The sequence below is a fragment of the Plectrocnemia conspersa genome, unplaced genomic scaffold, assembly GCF_051122295.1.
Source record: "Plectrocnemia conspersa isolate PC_06_02 unplaced genomic scaffold, ASM5112229v1 ptg000011l, whole genome shotgun sequence".
Lineage (NCBI taxonomy): Eukaryota > Metazoa > Arthropoda > Insecta > Trichoptera > Polycentropodidae > Plectrocnemia > Plectrocnemia conspersa.
This window is the reverse complement of record NW_028277175.1, coordinates 26,005,569-26,026,767: the sequence shown is the minus strand read 5'-3', so window position 1 is coordinate 26,026,767 and position 21,199 is coordinate 26,005,569. Positions and strand designations below refer to the sequence as shown.

The 21,199-nt window shown below is 27.6% G+C and overlaps 2 protein-coding genes across 5 annotated transcripts in view; one reads left to right on the top strand and one right to left on the bottom strand.

The window, feature by feature from the left end:
* Nucleotides 1–21,199, top strand: part of LOC148230094 (DNA oxidative demethylase ALKBH2-like) — a 171,934-nt gene that overhangs the window by 73,924 nt on the left and 76,811 nt on the right. The window lies entirely within an intron of this gene.
* Nucleotides 1–21,199, bottom strand: part of LOC148230096 (uncharacterized) — a 114,298-nt gene that overhangs the window by 24,914 nt on the left and 68,185 nt on the right. Inside the window, exon 1 of one of the 3 annotated variants that reach the window (XM_088196421.1) lies at nt 20,860–21,011. The exons of the other annotated variants lie outside the window; for them this stretch is intronic. The gene's annotated coding sequence lies outside the window, so the exon portion shown is untranslated. Of the gene's footprint in view, nt 1–20,859; nt 21,012–21,199 lie in introns of those variants that run through there. 3 annotated transcript variants of the gene reach the window in all.

Here is a 21,199-nt window from a genome sequence, read left to right as displayed (position 1 = left end):
GGATCTAGAATTCAAAATCGTGGCTTAGTCATGGTATCGTTTCTGAGAAAGCAAACGCTCCATGGAATCGATCCATGGAATGTAATTGAGGATACTGAACCTAAACAGATTTTTTTTCATTTATTATAAGGCTGCGATAGAATCTAATAAGGCCATTTTCATTCGGTAGAGTGCTAATTAGAAAAAAAGCTGCTGAGTTGATATAATAATATGTGCCTTTTGTTGGAATTCATCGAGATGGAATTTAATTATGAGATATAATATAATCTGTGTTAAATTCTGGCTAAAGCTTGCAGTAATAATACGAGTTTTATCTCAACTGTTATTTCACAATGTAATAGCAATATCTTTAAACAACGACATTCCAAACGAATATCTTGAACAAATTCCAACAGCAAGTTCTTTTGTCGTTTAATTTGATTAGATATAGCATTGTGTAATATTTCAACACTATTTGGTATTTATTAGAAAAAATATTTAAGGATGCTTCGTATTCGTTGAAAAATTAACAAATAGTCAAAGAAACTGACTGATAATAAACCCTGTATAAATAATAGGGTTATATTTATTGTGTCAGTAATTTTTTTTAATTTTTGCTCAGTAGTTTAAATAAATTCTTAGCATCTAATTATTTTTTCAGATGATCTAATTTTTGGAAATTATTTTTTTAGAAAATCATAAGTTGGATTTTATAACATTCACCTTATTAAGCCACTAGTTAAACGTATAAATTGTAGCTGTGATTCAAATTTAAAAGCCAAAAATGGTGAAGGTCAAATCACATTGTAACTAATCTAAATGAAGCTTATTTTTATCCGCCAATTTATCTATAAATATTATATTGGTCGCTTTCTTTGGCTCTTTAGCGGGTCAATTGCTGAGACAGGCAGCGTGTATCCATAATAGAGATATATTTGTTTGGCACCAGCCTATCACGGTTCAATCTAAGAAATTAGATTGTTGTCGTTGTCGCGATTGAATAAACGGACGTGTCACATAATGGCCGTGTCACTTTTTTTCCGGGGTCGCCACGCACATTCACGTTCTAGAATTAACCGCCAGACAATTCAACTCAACCAGTTATCTAATAACATCTAAACGGTGGCATCATTGAACGGTTCAAGTGTCAACGGTCACGAATGGCGGTGTATTTTTGGTCATCAATGATTCGGTGACAAGAAAATGTCACGATTTATTGCCTCCGATCGCCATTCAAGACTTTTGACTCCTCTGTCCCATTGATACTACTCTATCTGTAGATCTACAATGCTATTGAAATCTTGGATACTATAAAAGAATATATGATGGCTACTTAATTCTAAAATTAAAGAGCAGATAACCAAAACACGGGTTAGACAAAATCCTTCAAAATATATATATATATGAAACTATCTAATATAATCATTGCCGAGAGCGAACCCGGCCTCTAGGAAAACAATGATTCCGGGCTACATGATAAAAATGGCATTGTATATATTTTTAACATCGTAATATAATTTAACGAGTTAACCCTTTCTATGCCACAAATAAATATAAGAATTGTCGCGAAATCATATTTTATGTGAAATATTTTAATTATGCATTATAAAGCATTAAAAATATCTACTCATAATATTTATCTAATAATTAGTCGTGTGCTCAGTGTTGCCAGCAATAAAATCGTGCCATCGCGGGGAAAACGCTTGATTATCAAGCGTTTATATTAATAATTTTTATAACAATATTAACAAATAAGAATTGAATGAAGAACATCTAAACCGAATTTTGACCAATAGAAGAGCGCAAAAAACAATTATCCCTTCTCAGAAGTCAAAAATTCACGTCAAAAGCATTAAAATCGTGTCGGTACCGCCGCAGTGGGAATCGATTAATTGTCAATGCTAGCGTTTTAAGGAGCTGTCCTGGCTCTAGTGGGCATTAGTTTCGGTACAGGGACGTCATTTCAACTTTTTCCAGGAAGGGAGTGGAGCATATCTAAACCGAATTTTGACCAACAGGAGAGCGCAAAAAACAATTATCCCTTCTCAGAAGTCAAAAATCCACGTCAAAAGCAATAAAATCGTGTCGGCGCCGTCGCAGTGGGAACGCTCGTTACCGAGCGTTCCCACTGCGACGGCGCCGACACGATTTTATTGCTTTTGACGTGAATTTTTGACTTCTGAGAAGTGATAATTATTTTTGCGCTCTCCTATTGACCAAAATTCGGTTTGAATATATTTTGATTAGCCTTTTTATATTAAAAGTCCATAGTATCTATAAGAATAGCTATGATGTATTATGTTAAAATTAAGATAAACTATTAAGCAATATGTGAGATGTGATGTCTATTTGTATTAATTCTTCCGCTTATTTTCCCTTGAGAGTTGAGTTGGCTTAGTTTGTATTTTGGACTTTACCTAATTATAGTTTTAGAACTTTCATTGGGTTAGGTCTGGGTTTGAACAGCAAATAGCCGTTTCGCAACTGTCAAATTGAGTTTCATAGACATTTTAGAGCAGTATATTAGCGCCTATTATTGCTAGTAGAAATATGTATCTACTAGTGAAAATGTATTTGGACTTTGGACTAAAAAAACACATTAGATGTAAATAAATAATGATATGTAAATATATATATATATATATTACTACATATATAAAAGTTGAAATCATATAATTTTCACTAATAAACTCTATTGGTGAAAAAGTATTCTGATATGATTTTACTGTAGTATTTTCAGGATAGATTCGGAACTATTTTTTTAGATTTGCTTTTATGAATAAGCACATGAAACTGAATATATTATTAATTTATTTTGCTGCATTAAATCTAGTTGTCAAATAACTGATAATACAATCTTTAAAAACATTAAATTTATATAATTCAGCTGGTGCTGTTGTTGCTTTTTAGTTATTTTTTGCTTCTTACTTAGGTATTCCATCTGAATTTTCAGATCAATACCTAAATTTAATGCTACTAATTTACATTCGTTGAATATTTTCTCTCATGTCTAATATTTTTTAAACGTTCAAAAAGCAATAAAGTTTACAATAATTTGCAAATCTGTTTTTTTGAATAGTAATATTTATTGTAAAAATATTACCTAGAAGGTGGGTGCTTTTGAAGGCAATGTTCCGCTCTTTTTATTTATTGTATAATATGTATAAAAATCAGTATATAAGTATTTCATAAGTTCTTACTTTTTTTATAAATATATTTTTACTATGATTTTTTGCACCCCTCAAGGAGAATGAGCCCTAATAATATGTCCCCTCTCCCCCTTTTGGCAGACCTGATTATAAGATATATAAATTAAAATATTAGATAAATGCTAAAAAGATACGCATCTGTGGTTAAAAAAGTAAATGTAAAAAATATGTATTTTGCATCGCTGATTTATGTTTGTTTTCACTTTTCAATTTTTTTGCATAGAATATTTAATTTTTTTTCTATAATAATGCATAGTATGATAGTATGATAATTACAAAAAAATACAGTTGTCTATATTTTAAGAATTTATTTTAATTGACAACGATTTTTTGAAAGTCTTAAATCAATCATACAAAAAGATCTTCCACTTTGCTTTAGAAAGTTTTGCAAAAATTCATTGCTTTACTTATCTTGGTTCAACTAATAAAAATCCTATTTTAATTATTGTTTTATTTTACCTATTTTATAGTACTAGGTATATATTTCATTAAATATAGCTTAGGTTTGAATTCTAGATTGTTTTTATAATCGCTACTAAAAGTTCTCCGTATTTTTTTACATTATATAGTCATCTCTGTTGTAGCCCAAACCTAAGCTTTAAAGCTTTAGAGCTTTATCATAACATATATAGTAAAACATATTATTTATATGTATAAATGTAAATCAATGAATTTCTCTGTAGCTTAAAAGTAAAGTCTATCATATGTTGGAAAATCATTTTGGAAAAATTTAATATTATTTAGTTACTTAATTCTTTTTTGAAGGATTAATTCTATCATTTAATATCGTATTTTTTAAGAGCATTAAATTATTTTTAAGTTAGGCTCTAGAGTCGCTACTAAAAACTCTCGTTATTTTTACTACAATGTTTTTATATTTTGTAGTATTATAAAGAGTAAATTTAGATGATGAATAATTCAGATTATTAAATTTGTGTGGCAAAAATGTGTAAACCAAACAAGAAACCAACACAGAATAAACAACTCTTTACATAAATATAATATCAAAAAAAATTTGGAGCGAGCAAAAAATCATAAATTATATCAAGAGCCTGGACCTAAACTTCAGACCTTAAAAGCTTCATCATAATTTATGATATATAATAAACATATTTATATATGCAGATGTAAGTCAATGAATTTCGCTGAAATTTGAAAAGTCTGTCATATCTAAATTAACTAAACCTTTGTAGTCTAGAAAAAGAATCAATGATAAAAATCAATGGTATATCATTATAATAAAATATTTTTGGAGGAATAGTTAAATTATTAAATATCATATTTATAAAGGGTGTTGCATTTTTTTTAAATTGCGCTCTAGATTATATTTATATAATATAATATTTTTTTTTATAGTAATGTATAGAATAAATTGAGATAACATGAAATGAATATTTGTAGCAAAAAATCGTAATTATATAGTAAAAATGTAGTTTATATTTGCAAAAATAAATTTTGACAAACCTCAGAAGCATAGTCTATTATATTTAATTACAAAAAAAGTTACATGATTTAATAAATAATTAAATAGCATATTTTTATAAGAAGTTGCAATTTTTAAATAAAAATTAAATGACTATAAATATATCTAAAACGATCTTGAATTATATCATAGTGTTAATTTATGTACATTTTTAATTAATATATGTAATATGTAATAAAAACAGATATTATTTCAGTCACATAAGCTTATCGTTTATCGTTCATCTCTCGTCATAATAATTAATTACACATGAAGCAATTAAGTAAATTGTTTAATATAAACCAACCTTGCGCTGACACACTTAGTACAATTGTCCTCAACACGATTTCGCTTATTTGTTATGTCTACAATATTTTTTCCATCACTCTGATTTTCCGAATGGCTTCGGCGACCCGAATCCCTCACAGTTATAAATCAAACTTTCCCAAGCAGAGAGGATAGATAGATATATTCTCGGAAGCTGGAGCTGAAATATGCCTTTTGGGACGGTTCAGAAGACGTTTATCCAGCGTCGAAGCGTGAATAACGATTGTACATAGTAGAATATATTTTCATGAATATAGTCTTTGAATAATATGTCAATAAATATATGTTGATCGTAAGTCTTAATCATTCGATTAAGAATAAAAAAATGTAATCTACCTCTAATAATTGGTATTTTAATTGTTGTTTTAAAAAAAATTTAATCGCAGTATGTGCATAGAGAATTAACAATAAGCCGTTAACCATGCACATAATTAGTTAATTACAGCTAGAAAAATATTGCGATTTTTAACTGAAGCAACTGGAAATGAATTATGAACGATATAATCAAACTAAATCATGCTATTAAAAAGTATGGTACACTAACTGTTATAGAGCGATAAATTATTTATAAAAATAAGTATATCTTATTTTATGATATAATATACATTGTTTCAGACAGCCCTTCAGTTATCAATAATTGCAAAATGTATAATGTACAAGTATTATTATGAGTTTCACGTACTATTTCAATACAAATTTACTGACCTAAATCAATACTACATCACCATTTTGTCGATAGAGTGACGCTTTTGTCCAACATGTCAACACGAACATAATGTTTAAATTTAATATGCATAAAATTGCATGCATCATGTGCAATTCAATGTACATATGTATCACTTAAACATAATTATTACAAAATTACATGTTAAATAATATATTATATTATATAAAAATAAACATGTTCATGCTTTCTTTTAATCATTATTACAATAAATATAATAATTCTCTATATAACATTTGAAGACAAATACAATTTTAAAAATGTAATCTTAATGAGATTAATAATTAAAACGGTTTTAAACCAGTTAAGATATTAGGCGTCAAGTTAATAATGAAGTATTTCCTAATAATAAATAACTCGATATTGTCAATTTTATCTGATCAATTTGTGAATTACGAAAACCATTTCAAATTATAAAAACCAGTTTTATATACTTGAATTAACACATAAAAATTAATTCATTTCTTAATTAAATAATAATCATAATTAAAAGTTTTAGAACATCCGTCATATTTACTTCGATTCAAATCATTAGAGCATTTTCCTTAAATTTTATTTTAATAAATTAAATATGTGTAATTAACACATAATTTAATTAAAAATAATAATGAATTTTTTAGAAAAATAATTTGAAAAATGCTTTCTCTGTGTATAAAGGTAAAAAATAACAGTATATTATATTTTTTTTTCATTGAAATTAACTTAATAAAATACTAATATAATTTGTTGGATATTAAAAACTGTTTTTTTTTAATAAATTTGTAATTACAAAAATTATCACGTTAAAAAAATATCTAGTTTATTTGACATTGCTTTGGATATAAGCGTTTTTATTTTAGGTATTAAGACATAACTCTTAAGCTTAAAATATTAGACCAAATCAAATCCTTTGCTATATTTGTAGAATCCATAAATTATTTCAATGAAAAAATTATGGTATGAAAACAAATTTTTGTATAATATGTTAAAAGAAACTATTAAATATAGTCCATTCAAGATGTTAACGCTCATAAGGGTGCGTGTACGCATGCAAGCATACATATACAGTTTTCCGCGAATTTTTTTACATCGATAAGAGAACGTTACCAATACTAAATCACGTCTGTTTTAAAGGTATGGAGACCATACGTTGGAAATTGAATTAAAAATTATAATGTGTTATATTTTTATTATAAATTATTGTCATGTTGTGGTATTTTGTAATCAATAAAACATTTTTTTTTAATATTATATTAAACAGATATTAAACCCGGAGAGTGATTCCAAAACTGCTCTCATGTTTTTAAGTTAAATATGTATATAAATAAACAAAATAAGCAAGAAAGTGATATTTTACATTTTCTCAACAAATTAAATTAAAAAAGATTGGACATGTAATTTTACATAGTCGCCCTAAAATATTTCTCATCAATAATATATCGATGAGCGTTCATATCTTGGACGGACTGTACATGTGTTTCTTGAAAAAAACTAAAGAAATAGTATTAAATTCAAATAAATTTAGCACTAATTTGTATATATATAATATTTAACGCAATTTAAAATAGTAATTATTTGCTGCTATGAAAATGGGTAAACCAAGCTCAATATTTAGTGAAAAAATATGTTCTATTCAAGTGATTTTGTATCTACTAATAGTATAAAAACCAAGAGTATAAAATAGTTTAGTGGTTCTGTTTTAGTTATTTTAATAACATAAATATTAAATAACCCGAAAAAGTTAAATAATTTTGTACAAAATATAAAACCCGTTTTAAGCGAAATACTGAAATTCAAAAACCGGTTTATGTATAATCCCTAAAAATATTGTAGCAATCTAAAAGATGACTTTTCTTTACACTTTCAATTTTATATGTATTTATAAAGTGCATAAAAAAGTTGCGTAAGCTATTGAACTTAAAATAAATTATTATAGCGACCAACTAAACATTGCCTTTTTCTTTTAAATACTTAAAAATAATGCGTTAAATTTTTCTTTTAAAAAGTAAAAAATAACGCATGATTCTATAAAAAAGTTATTTATGAGTAAACTACTCTAAATTTTCAAAATGCCTTATGACATATAAAAGTAGTTTATTTCTATGCTTTATGTAACATATAAATGCTTTTTCATGTATGTTTTGCAAGAATCCCGAATTTATTATTATTCACGTAGAAAATAGTATATTTCTGATTCATTTTTTGATTATAATTTTAATAAAATAAATTTTACGAGACATAAGTTAAAAACCTCTGGCTTATATATGATTTTTTTTTGCTATAAAAACGATTTTTATTAAAAAAAAATATTTTTATTATAAAGCACATATTGTAATATTTTTTATTACAATTTTAACAAAATAAATTTTACGAAACATAGATTAAAAACCTCTGGCTTATATCGTTTATTTATATATTTTTTTTGCATTTTTGCGGACCGCCATTTAGAAATTTTAAGAGCAATGAACAAATGATATGACGCTAAAATTTTCCCTCTAGCGCAATTAATCTTACATGAATTTATTGTGGCAAATTGAACTGGCTTTTTTATAAATAATAGAATACGTTAATCCCTCCAAATTGTGAATATAGGAGTTGTTCAATTGATGTATGTATATTATATACATCGGTATTTAAATAGTAATAGCAAAAAGCTTTGAAGCTATTGCTTGCTTCTTAATGTGCTAATTTTATTGAACCAGTTCAGGTTTAATTGATAAAAAAAATATGCCTAGTAATATAACTGAACCATATAATGTGTTATACAAATATTATATAACAGAGAGAGAGCTAGAAAACACATTTACATTACTAAGTAATAAATCAGCTGGAGTACTTCAAGGTAGTGTGCTAGGACCGGTATTCTACCTGTTATTTACAATACATGCGATACGAGTATCCTTTAAATGATATTTGCAATTGACCTAATTATATCATACTAAAGTTCTGCATATATTTTTTACAAATAGAATGATCGATTCATTACCGATAATTCCAATAAGACGTGGACGTAAAGTTGCGATGGAGCAAACATGTGAAAATTAAAAGCAAAGAATTAATTAATTAATTAATTTTTTTCGGAAGGCATTGAATTATCAACATAAATACAATTATGATATAACAACAAGTTCTAAAAATTATATGAACATATTGTATTTAGTTATGAGGTTGTGTCAGAAAAATACACATGAATCAATTTATGCGTTTTTTTTCATAACAATAAGCATGTGAGAAAATAGAATTGATAAATATTGCTAGAAACACGAGATGATTTTGACCAGTGAGATACGAATTGTTTGCATTTGTGAGAAAAATGATGATCGTTACATATTTTTTGCAGTCTCAACAGAGAATAATCTAGCTAGTTGTTAACATTTATACTGTAGTAGTATTAAGCAGCGTTAAAACGGTATTCATCCATCAACTGATGAAAATTACGTTTTACAAATTTTCTTCGCTTCTCGGTCTGATATTCCATTTAAACGAATTCTGCATTGCTTCAACATACATATTTCTGCTTACTTTTAAAACATCTAATTTGATCAATATCAGTTATTTGTAATACTTTTTAAACCAAATTTATTTAAAATTAATGTCTAAAAGTCAACAGTAAAATATATTGTGTCAATATGATGAATTAATAATTGTATTTAAATAGAACATCAAATCGATTACTTAATCTGTGCTATGAAGCACGTTGTTACTTATTTCATAATCAAAACGAAGCGGTATTCTTGACCTTGATTATGTCATAAAATGACATTTTTTGATACTGAATGTTAATCGATTTGCAGATGACTCAAAGAGAGATTTCCAACATCAACTGCTAAGCTCCAAATGCATATATTATCCAACTTATTGTCTATTTCTGTCGCCCATTGAAGCAACCGTCGAGACAATGAACGGTCGCAAATGACGAAATTCGCCTTCCGCAATAAATTTATTATTACAATTACATAACCCGTTCGAGCCATCAGATGCTCGTCCGGTTAACCGCAAACGGGTTAAAACCTAAACGCCTTGACCGAGTGAGAGAGGATACAAAAAAATATTGGCGAAAAGTCTGAGACGTACTTTTGTTTGAGGATGGCAAACAATATGACGCAGCTGTTGTTATAAGTTGCTACATGGATATAATATGGTGTATACTATTTTTATGTAATATAAATATAGTTTGATATATTGGGCCAATTTAACATAAGGTTCGGCCGCCTAGCACGCTTCAATTCATTGATGGTGCAAATACATGCGTCTGGATATCAAATATGTGTATAGATCTCCACGTTTTCGATTGGGTAGAAAGACAATCGGTATAAGCTGAATAAACTAAAAAGAATCTAAAATACTGACGTCATAGCAAATATTTACTATAGTTATAAAAAAGTGGCGTAGCAAAGTCAATGTTATATCATTTATTTATTACTATTGGTTGAGATATTGACATAATATATTTAATCGTTCTTCAACTTAGTTACAATGACATTCAATGCATTTGCTGCGATTATTTATGCCAATATCCAAGTCTACTCGTCAGTGTTTTGATCTCATAAACATACATTTAATTTAAACACACAAAAATATATCTAGCATGTCTTACAAAATCTTAAAAATGCTCATTTGAACATATAATTTAATTGAGAACAAATAAGAGATTCATATGTGTTACATCAGCAGTATCAAAAAGTAGTCTGGACGAAATAGTTCGTCAATACTATGATACAAAATCAATTATGTTATATATATTATACAACCTAATATTTTATATTTGGTCCATTCTTAAATAATCTACAGTAACACTTTGGATTAATTACTCAAAAGAACATGAATTATTAAAATTATTCATGTAACAATGTCGGTCTTTCGAGACCCACCATTCAAGTTTCATGGAAATAGCTAAATGCTATCAGGCCAAACACAACTATTTTTATATTATAACTGCCAGTTTTATTTAAATGGTATTTATAATTTTGCAGTTATTCCCCCGGATTAGTTTAATTACTATGACACGAACCCATTTTTCAATGTAAATCATGTATTGTAATATTTTTTTTATTATAATTATAATATGCTTTGCGAAAAATAGGTTGAAAACCTCTGGCTTATATGATTCTGTAGCGACTACCCTGAATCACGACATTGTGATTAAAGTGAACAATATGCAAAAATGTTGATTTTTTTGCTATAAAAATGATTTTTTATTATAAAATTATTTTTGTTATAAAAATGATTTTATTGCACCTAAAATGTTTATATGGCGATATATAAAAATTTTAGGAACATTAAAAAAACTAGCGATATGACACTAAAATTTTCTTTCTAGCGCAATTATTAATCTTAATTTGATTTATTTTGTTTTTGCACCGTTCAAATAACGAAATGCATTGTCCTTAAATATCTAGTTTTTGCAAAATTTATTTTAATAAAATAATATTTCATGAAACTTTGGTTAAAAACCTCTGGCGTATATGAGTGCTTAGCAAACACCCTAAATCATGACATTGTAATTTAAAAGTACAAGGTTCAAACAGTTATAAGAACGGATTGTTCGCATTTTTTTATAAAGCATTTTTGCGAAACATAGGTTGAAGACCTCTGTTTGGCAAAAACCTTTGTATGGTTGTGTAACTATCATCCTGAATCATAATATTGTATTTGTGAAAAAGAATGATGAATTTGCATAAAAACAATAGCATCTGTGCAAAATATTTTAAGTGCAATGAACTAGCGATATGACGCTAAAATATCTCCAACGCAATTAATTATCATACCTGGACTTACTGCGTCTTAGTACGGTTCAAATAACAAAGTGATGCGTCTTTTTAACACTTAATAGGCCTGAAACATTTACTGAGATCTATTTGATCAGCAGTTTTTTGTGAATTTGCCAAAAAAAGCTTTAATTAAAACGGTTATAACTATAAGAGTACATATTTTTTTATTTAAAAATTTATTTGCAAATTCAATCAAATATTTTTTTGCTATTAAAATTATATTTTTTTAATCACTTTCATTTACTATAAGGCCAAAAAATTATAGCATTATCCTTTATTATCTAGTTCTTGCCATTGTCAAAATGCAAAAAAATCGTTTTTTAATTACAGCAGTACTAAACTCTGCTTAAAAATATTATTTCATATTTTTAATACTAATAAAAATATTTAGAACGAGTTTTATGTCTAAATACGATGCATTACTACTGATATGATTGTTTTAATACATTAGAGATAAGCTTCAGCTCTCGAAACACTTAATAATAAATGTTTGACTTATTAGGCATAAGATTTTACAAACAGACAAAAAACAAATGAGCAGGTAGCGAAACCTACAAATCGTTGTCAGTTGCACGCAAAAACTGTTTATTGTTTTTAAAACATATATGATAGTCTCTACAAGCTGAAATAGAACAACCTAACTAAATTTTAATTAATCATAACGAAATTCATCCGTAAGCTTAGGAAAATCCAAGAAAACTGTCAAAATCAATCGAAATAATAAATATATTATTATTACTTATTTTAATCTCTATCATGATAAAATTTGTAAAAACACAGTTATTGAATATGAACAAGATTCCAACACCGTCCAAATCGCTTGTGTATGATTAAAAATATGTTTACTTTCGACTTGTAAATACACGAGACCTTAGACCTAAGCTCATCACCAGTGAAGCTCACGCCAATTCTACATAGACACTGAAGTATAAGAACGAAAAAAGCAATATTTTCACTTCGATCGTCATATTTGATGTCAAAAATTAATTCGAGCTTCGAAAGCACTTTGAGATTTCCCGTCGCAGAATTAATACACATACGATTATATTGTATTATACAATAGTTATAGCGTATAATGCACAGTTAACAAAAAAACATGAGGGTCTCTATAAATAGAATATCCAATTCGAGGCTTAGACTCGGATAAACATTTCCTATTTTATATCAATCTATATAAGAGCAAAGCATAAATATTCAATCCTGTATTTTAATTATATTTTTTTAACAATTAAAAAAGTACGGTATTCAAGTTTAGTTCTTTTGCCCCATAAAGTCATTAATTCCGTAATTTCAATAGTATAATACTATTTACATTCATGAGACACATACTCAAACACGCGCATCGTTAAGTGTTTGAACGTTGAAACACATTTCGAGCAAAATTGAGCACCTCTTTCTTACGTAATTGATTTTTCAACAACTGCGAAAGACAGAGAGAATTTTTTTCGATGTCGCCAGATTGATGTGCTGAAGAATCCTTATCAATCTCGAAAGGTTTTTTGCTTTACGAAGATGAGTGCAAGAATGTGTAACACTGAAGCTTATTTTTTTATTTAATTGATTTATTTTAATATAATTATATCTGAAACACTCGTGATGTAACATCGACGTTTCGGCGGCGCTTCGCAAACATCGTCCACACTATGAGAAAGTATTTCGCACGGTACGTGCCATGAATCGTGGTCATGTGTGCTGGTACAAGGTGTGCGACGCACTGTCGGGTTACTGACTGGCTTTCTATGCGACAATGAAATAATTCACATCGAACACATTCGGTCACTGAACGATAGTGAGCCGCTTTCGATCGTGTGTTGCCGATTGACACAAATATAAATTAACTTTTATATATGTACATAAAAAGACCCCCTAAAAGTGACAGCACATAGGCGTCATTGTACTGCAAACTATAGTGTACAAAGTGTTTATCTAATTTATTTAACATATTTAATAGTGCTGCACAATAATTAAAATGGGGCAATATTATATTATTGTAAATTATTTTTTTTTGTATTTATACTTAATATATTTCTTAATCTAGATAATAAACCTATTTTTCTACTATTTTTTTTTAATATGTAATTACAATGTTCTTTAAAATTTAATTTTGTATCAACAATTACTCCTAAATATTTTATATTATCCACTATTTCTATACTAGAGTTATTTATTACTATTTTGGTACTATTATCTAACACATTTTTATAATTAATAAACATACATTTAGTTTTATTCTCATTTAATTTAAGTACATTATTCTTTAACCATATTTCTAATATACTTAATTCATTATTTAAATTATTTACAATTTCTTTAATGTTATCACCTATGCAATACATTAATGTGTCATCCGCAAATAGATGAATTCTACATTTTTTCACGTTATTAACTATATCATTAATATACAAAACAAATAACAATGGTCCCAATTTAGACCCTTGTGGTACTCCATAAGACACTAATTTCTCTTCAGAATATACATTATTTATTTTAACTTTTTGTTTTCTTTTATATAAGTAATTATTAAACCATCTTAAAACTATATCACTTATACCTATACTCTCCAATTTCTTCAACTTTTTTACTATTTTTTATTTTAGGTAAAGGTACAATAGTAGCAATCCTTAAATTTTCAGGCATTTCTCCTAAGGAGAGTGCTTTATTTATTAAATAATTTAATTTAGTTCCTATTATTTCCCATGTTTCTTTAATTATATTTATATCTAGTTCATCAGTACTAGTTTCTTTTTTAAATTTACATATGATGTTATGAATTTCATCTAATGATACTGATTTAAATTTACTAAATTTAACAATTATTGCTTTATTATTATATTGTACTAAATTACTAATCCTTGGTATTGAATTCACAATTTCTTCTATGCTCTCAATGTAATATGTATTCATTTTTTCTGCTATTATATAAGGATCTTGATATATATTTCCATTAATTTCCATTTTTATTATGTCGTTTTTTTGAGTTGGATTAATTAATTGTTTTATTAATTTCCACATTAGATTTACCCATTTAACAAGATTTTATCTATAAAATATTATAATTAAATAGTTTAAGAATCACTAGTTGCATCTTTATTGTTTTGTGTGTATATGTAGTATATGATTATATTAAAAAAATAATATTTAATAAAAGCAAAAATCACCCATAAAAGATATTCCAATGCATTAACAATATTAATATAATAATAATTCACACATTAAATAAAAATATAAATTGATAATGAAAGGGGAGGGTCACATTTAAAATTATTATATATTGAATCGAAAAACAAACTACATTCCACATTCCTAATCACATTTCCTAAGAAAAAATATTTGTCAATAATAATATTCGCATCAACTAAATTGTTGACGCGATAATTGAATAAAGCTGACTCACGCACGTCGTTAATATTGATTTAAAACATTACTAAATTATTCGATCAGCATCAAACACGGAAAGTCCATCTGAGTTATGGGAAAAAGTTAAACAATTTCCAAATTAATTATCAAAAATTTCTCGACGGTTCCTGTCGTATTTCATTATGCAACTTGAAGCCTTGATGCTTTATTATTAGATACAAAGCCTTGAAATTTTCGGAAAAACCGCCTATAAACATATACATGCGTATATCCGACTACCGGTACCATAATCAAAAAAATCCGAAACCCTATATTTTAATGAATTATTCAAAACGGCGTTTCCCGTATGGGGTTATCTCATTAAATATTAATATGCCGAGGTTTTCCCGAAGGCTTGTTGATTAGCACAAAAATCATCATAATCATCACCATCATTGAGAACAACAACATCAACGAGAGCGGAATAAATTAAGCATAAATTGAATTGTCCGACCGAATATGGAAGATCGGTAAAACGGGTTGGGCTTTGATCCGCAGATGGGTTTCGAAGAGACTTTCGTTGATTTCGCAACGAAAATTTAAGTAGTTATGTATTATTATGTATGATATGTGTTGGGTAATACTACAGTTATCGAACAGTAATCGACATATAGGAACATATAAATTTAAAAATAAATTATGTTAGTCAATGTGTACATTTTGATATACTACATATAATGTATTTTATTAGAGTGAGAAAAGAGTTCTAGACTTTAACCACATTTTAAGTAGCGAATTAATCGCCAGCATAAGTAGTAAAAATATTTATAAGAAATACAATGTCAAATAGTGTTAAAATAAAAAAATGTGAATGTATTGGTCAATTAGGGTTTTGCCAAGAAGAATTTTATAGTCCTTTTATATTTGATAAATCATCAGTTGTAACCGTAAAAGTTCAGAGATTTTAAAACATGTAGAAATGAGTGCGATGAATGAGATAAGGGTAAAAATAAATACCCTTGGTAAAGATTGGCGAAACATTTGACAAATAAATATACTTAGACAACCCTTATATTTACTCCCTATGGGAAGGAGCTTATATAACGAAAAAACGCATCTAGCACTCATAAAATGAGCCAATCGACACAAAAACTGAACTATTTTAGATTGAGGAAGACTGAAGTTCTATAATGAAGGTTAAATCAATTTATACAGATTAGATGTAGTGCACTACATTTGTCGTTAAGGTTGTAAAAATGTCTTTAAGCAACTGTGCAAAACGCAGATAAATAAATAATACGAGGTGCTTCTTATATTCCGGAATGGAAGGTATCCACTTGACCAACGGAACAGTGAAAGAGTATTATAAAACTGTTCTGAATTTTTTTCATCCATCGATGGAAAAGCACGTTTGCTCAAATTTAAACTGCAACTTCAATGATCTGCTGAGCAATGAGGTTAAAAATAAAAATAAATACTGTGGCTTAAACAACATAAATTAATTCTTAAGGGTAAAAATAATTACCCTTGGTAATCGATCGAGTGATATTACGAATGTACTTATATGATAAAGTGTATCGCCATTAATATTATTGGACAAATAGGTGTGTACAGTACCTATACCGAAAATTGCGTCTAACATACAAGAAATGAGCCAACTATGTTGTATTAAGGAAGAGTAAAACTCTCTAATGAGACTTTCACATTTGAAATAAATATATAGAGGTTAGGTAGGATGCACAACGTCCATCATCAATGTGACGAAAGATACAGCGATTTTTTTTGAAGCAACTGCGCAAAATTTAGAGAGTCAATTGATCTGATGGGTGCTTCTTATATTCTCAAATGGAAGGTATCTACTTAATCGGTGGAACAGTAAAGACGGTACACTATAAAACTATCCAAAAAAATAGTTATTTATTTTTAAATCATAGAATACAATGGGTCAAATTTAATTCGTTAATTCATGGGTTTTCTGCATCTTTGCATCAATCAGAAATTTATCAATTTGATCAAAGCAGTGAAAATTAATTTAAAAAATGAACAAAATCAATTCTGAAAATGTGTAAATAATTTCTTGGACTGTTCCTAAAATAGGGCTTAATAAAACAATAAAATATCTTTAGGGCATAATTAAGAAAAAAATACAATAAAATTTAGAAATAAATAAAAAGTCGAATGCTAGATTTATTGTATATTATTTCTCAATTTAGATATGTTAGGGTATGTGCCGCCCAGGGCGATCCTTAAAATGGCCGTCACCCCATACAATTTTTGCAGGGTCATAAAATCAGCATTTCTTAAAATAATAAATTGGTTATTATTAAGCTCTTGTTATTCGTGGATTTATATATGTTTTAGTGCATTCAGGGTTAAGAACCATTCTAGACGATCCCATCGCGAATATGCCGCCCCGAAACAAGTGCCGCCCGGGGCGGTCCGCCCCCTCCGCCCCACCATAGCTACGCCACTGGATATAACATATATTATATACGAAATATAATGATTTCAAAGGTGTTGCATTTTTTGCACGCTATTGCAAAATACAATGCATATCATTAGATTTATAGGATAATTCCTTATTAAATAAATAAAATATAAACCGTCAGTTAACTGTTAAATACGCCACATAACTTATGGATATTTAACTGTTCATAAAAGACTTTTTGGAATGTTAAAGATTTTAAATCAATAAATTTTTGCGAATGTAACTAAAAATTTTTGGTGCGCCAACTTAACTTTATAGTAGAATTAAGAACAAAATAAAAAAATTATGCTAGATTAAAATTATAATATTTAAAATAAGTAGATCTATTTTCAAGTAATATAAATAAATTTAATAAAAATATAACATATAATATATACGAAATATGATGATATCAAAAAGGACGCATTTGTTGCACGCTACTGTTTATAAAATATAATGCATATAAGTAGATTTGTAGAGAAATTCTTTATCTAGTAATTAAAATATAGCACGGCACTTAACTTTATCATGCGTCACATAACATATGCATATTTAACTGTTGATAAAAGATGTTTTGTAATTGGCAAAAAATTTTAAACTATTTTATTTTAGTGAATATGTAACTAAAATTTTTGATGCGCTATGTCGAAAATCTATGTCAACTTAATTTATAGTAAAATTTAAAAATAAATAAAAATTGTAAAGCTAATTTATTATATTTGATATAACACAAATCATCTGTTCCAAAGTAATCATTTACTGAAAAGCACCAAAATTTAGGTACTTGTGTTAAAATAAAAACTTTTTATTATGCTTTAAAATTTGCATTTTACTTGAACCTTTTACTAATAAAATTAATTTGTATCCGAATTAAAAAAACTAGAATCATTTTATATGATCATATATAATATTTGAATAAATAGTTCTTATTATATGCACTTCAAAACACCTGTCTAAAAAATTGATTACTTCTCGATTCTCATAAATATTTTTTAAACTATCAATTTATCATTTTACGTTTTTTTTCAAACATATATTATTCGACATAAAAATACAAGAAACGAGATAATGTCGAACCTATTTCGAGATTTATTCAACTGACCCTTTACTCTCATTGCATTAAAAGCGTATTTTACGACATAGGTCCTAAAAAAACATATCTACAACCTATTTCTCGAAAACGTTTATGAAATTCACGATATGTTTTTTCTTCTCTTTTGCCAAAATGATATATGATACAAAACGTTCCGGGAATCGATTACCTTTGCGGTTATTACAATGAGAAATTTGTAAAAACATGAATAAAACATTTTCACTACTGACGGGTGTTTGCTAAATCGTTTGTTTATTATTATTGATGACTTTTTTTTTTTTTTTGCTAATGTGATGATTTAATATGACCATAGGTGACACGGACGTGTACGATAATGGATTACAGTTAAACATATTGTATAATTTAATAGTTAACGCGATCGATTCGTGTTCAAAGAAATACATTTTTTAATTGTTCAACAAATTTTTAAACTCAAGGCTTATTGTGTTTTCATTGATTTGACTCACTTTTATAAATTTCAATGCATAAGAATGAGGAAATGTAGCTTAACCGTGTATTTTAAGTATGCATTATGTATTTAAACATAATATAATTTTTCATGAATAAAATAAATCAATAGAATCTAAATATGATTATGTAATTAACACAGGTATTTATATAAATAAGTTAAAGGTTTATTGAAATACTAAATCAACATTATAGCTTTAAATTCAGCAAATAATTTTATTACATTTATTGAATATACATAAATAGCAAAGTATACTGTATTATGAAATAATATAAATAATACTAGTAATTTATTTCGAAACAATTTTAATTCTTATCTAATGAGTCAGTTAATTTTAAGAATGTGTAATGGTAATTTCACAATGACTTTTGTATATTGCAAAACTGAATGTTTTTGTGTTAATGATCTATTAATATTATTATCAGAATTTAGTAATATGCATATTTTTTACAAAAATATTTCTGCCAACATTTATTCTTATATTAAAAAAATAATATTTTACTAATTTATTTTATTTATATCAGGTTACTATTAAATGCACTAGTGATGATATAAAATAGATTTTTTTCACGCATACAGAATCATAAGAGAGATTAAATTCATCATATGCTTAACGTCATAAGATTTCCATGAAAATGCATGAGTTATCAATCATAGATGACGTTTTTATTTTTTGTGTGTCACCAAATGTTATGTGAAACATTTTGAAACATATTAACTTATTTTTTACGGTTTTTTTTAATCGATAAAAAATATTTTGAACCATCTAAATAAATTTAGAATAGGTAATAATAACATAGGTTAATTCAGTTATGTTCACGTTTAGTTTAAAACAACTTGGTAGTAATTAAATTTTGAGTTTAATATATATAATATTAATTAAAATATATTATGTGTGAAATGTATATTATTACAAATTAATATATAATGACATATAATTTACGTTGAATTAATACTGAAATGTTTAAGCACAATTACAAATATTTTCGAATAATATCTATGAAAATGATAATTACATTTAAATATGTATAAGGTACATTAATATATTGAAAAAAATGTATACTTGATTGAAAAATCTGAAACTAATTTGTAAGAATAATATATGGACATACATACTCTAGCCTTTTATAATTCATATTTATGTTACATTGATTTATGAATTCTCAGAAGGAAAGTTATCAATAATCAATTATAAAAACTGAGAAGTATGTCTTCAACTTGAATCATAACGCTACAATTTTTTTACCACAGAGATGAGATTATCACTTCTCTGAAGTCAAAAACAATAAAATTGTGTCGGCGCCATTGTAATGAGAACGCTCAGTACCGAGCGTTCCCATTGCGACGGCGCCGTCGCGATTTTATTGCTTTTGACGATGATTTTTGACTTCTGAGAACGGAAAATACCCGATTTATATGTAATTTTTTAAATAATTTCCTTGATTTTATTTTTTAGAATTTCCATAGCTAAAATATTTACTCATTTTTATAATTGATGATGTTATCATATTTAAATTTAAAATTAAAAAAATTAAATATTCATTTTTAAAATAGTTATCCTGTTATTATAGTGATGCAGTAATTCTACTATTAAAAAATTAAAATAGCTAATAAAAAATAATGTTTCAATGTCAGATAAATAGTATATATCTACATCACTAAAATAAAAAAATATAATAAATTCGTGATAAAATACATAGCTTTTAAAAAGTCCAAAATTATATCTAAGGAATAAAACTTCGCTTTAAATTAATTAAATATTACTATGTATAGTCTTTTATAATCATGTAAATCATGTAAATGTCTTTTATATCAAAAATAATTTCATATATAAAAAGAGTTATTTCATCTTTGTGAAAGAAAATGTTGTACAGTTAAATTAATGATTATTATCACAAATTCTAGGTACAACAATCAAATTTGCCACTTCATAATTTCAGCCACCGTAGCACAATTTAAAAAATCAACCCTTTTTCACATCTATTAAATCGGTCGAAATTTTGACACCTTCATATTTTTTTAACACCATTATCGGGTACGTACGTGTGTTATCAGTAGCAGCGACAGGGGCGGTTGCGTCGCACCGGCTTGTGTCAAGTGGGACGAGAGTGCGAGTTTACGGAGCGAGAGAGAGATATAGTGAGAAGAGCGCGGAGCGGAACACGAGCGGCACTCAACGGCCGTTTCGCCGGACTGACTGGCCGTGCTCTTTTCGGCTCACATGGCCGCCGGCGGACGGAGAAGACCCCCCCCCTACATCTACGCCACCCCGGTGCAAGATTGACATTCCGAGGATTTTGACGGCTGTCGCAGAAGCAGCCGGCTGCTGGAAGCGCGCGCGGCCTTCGCGGTGACTCATGCGGCAGAGCGGCACCAGGAAGAG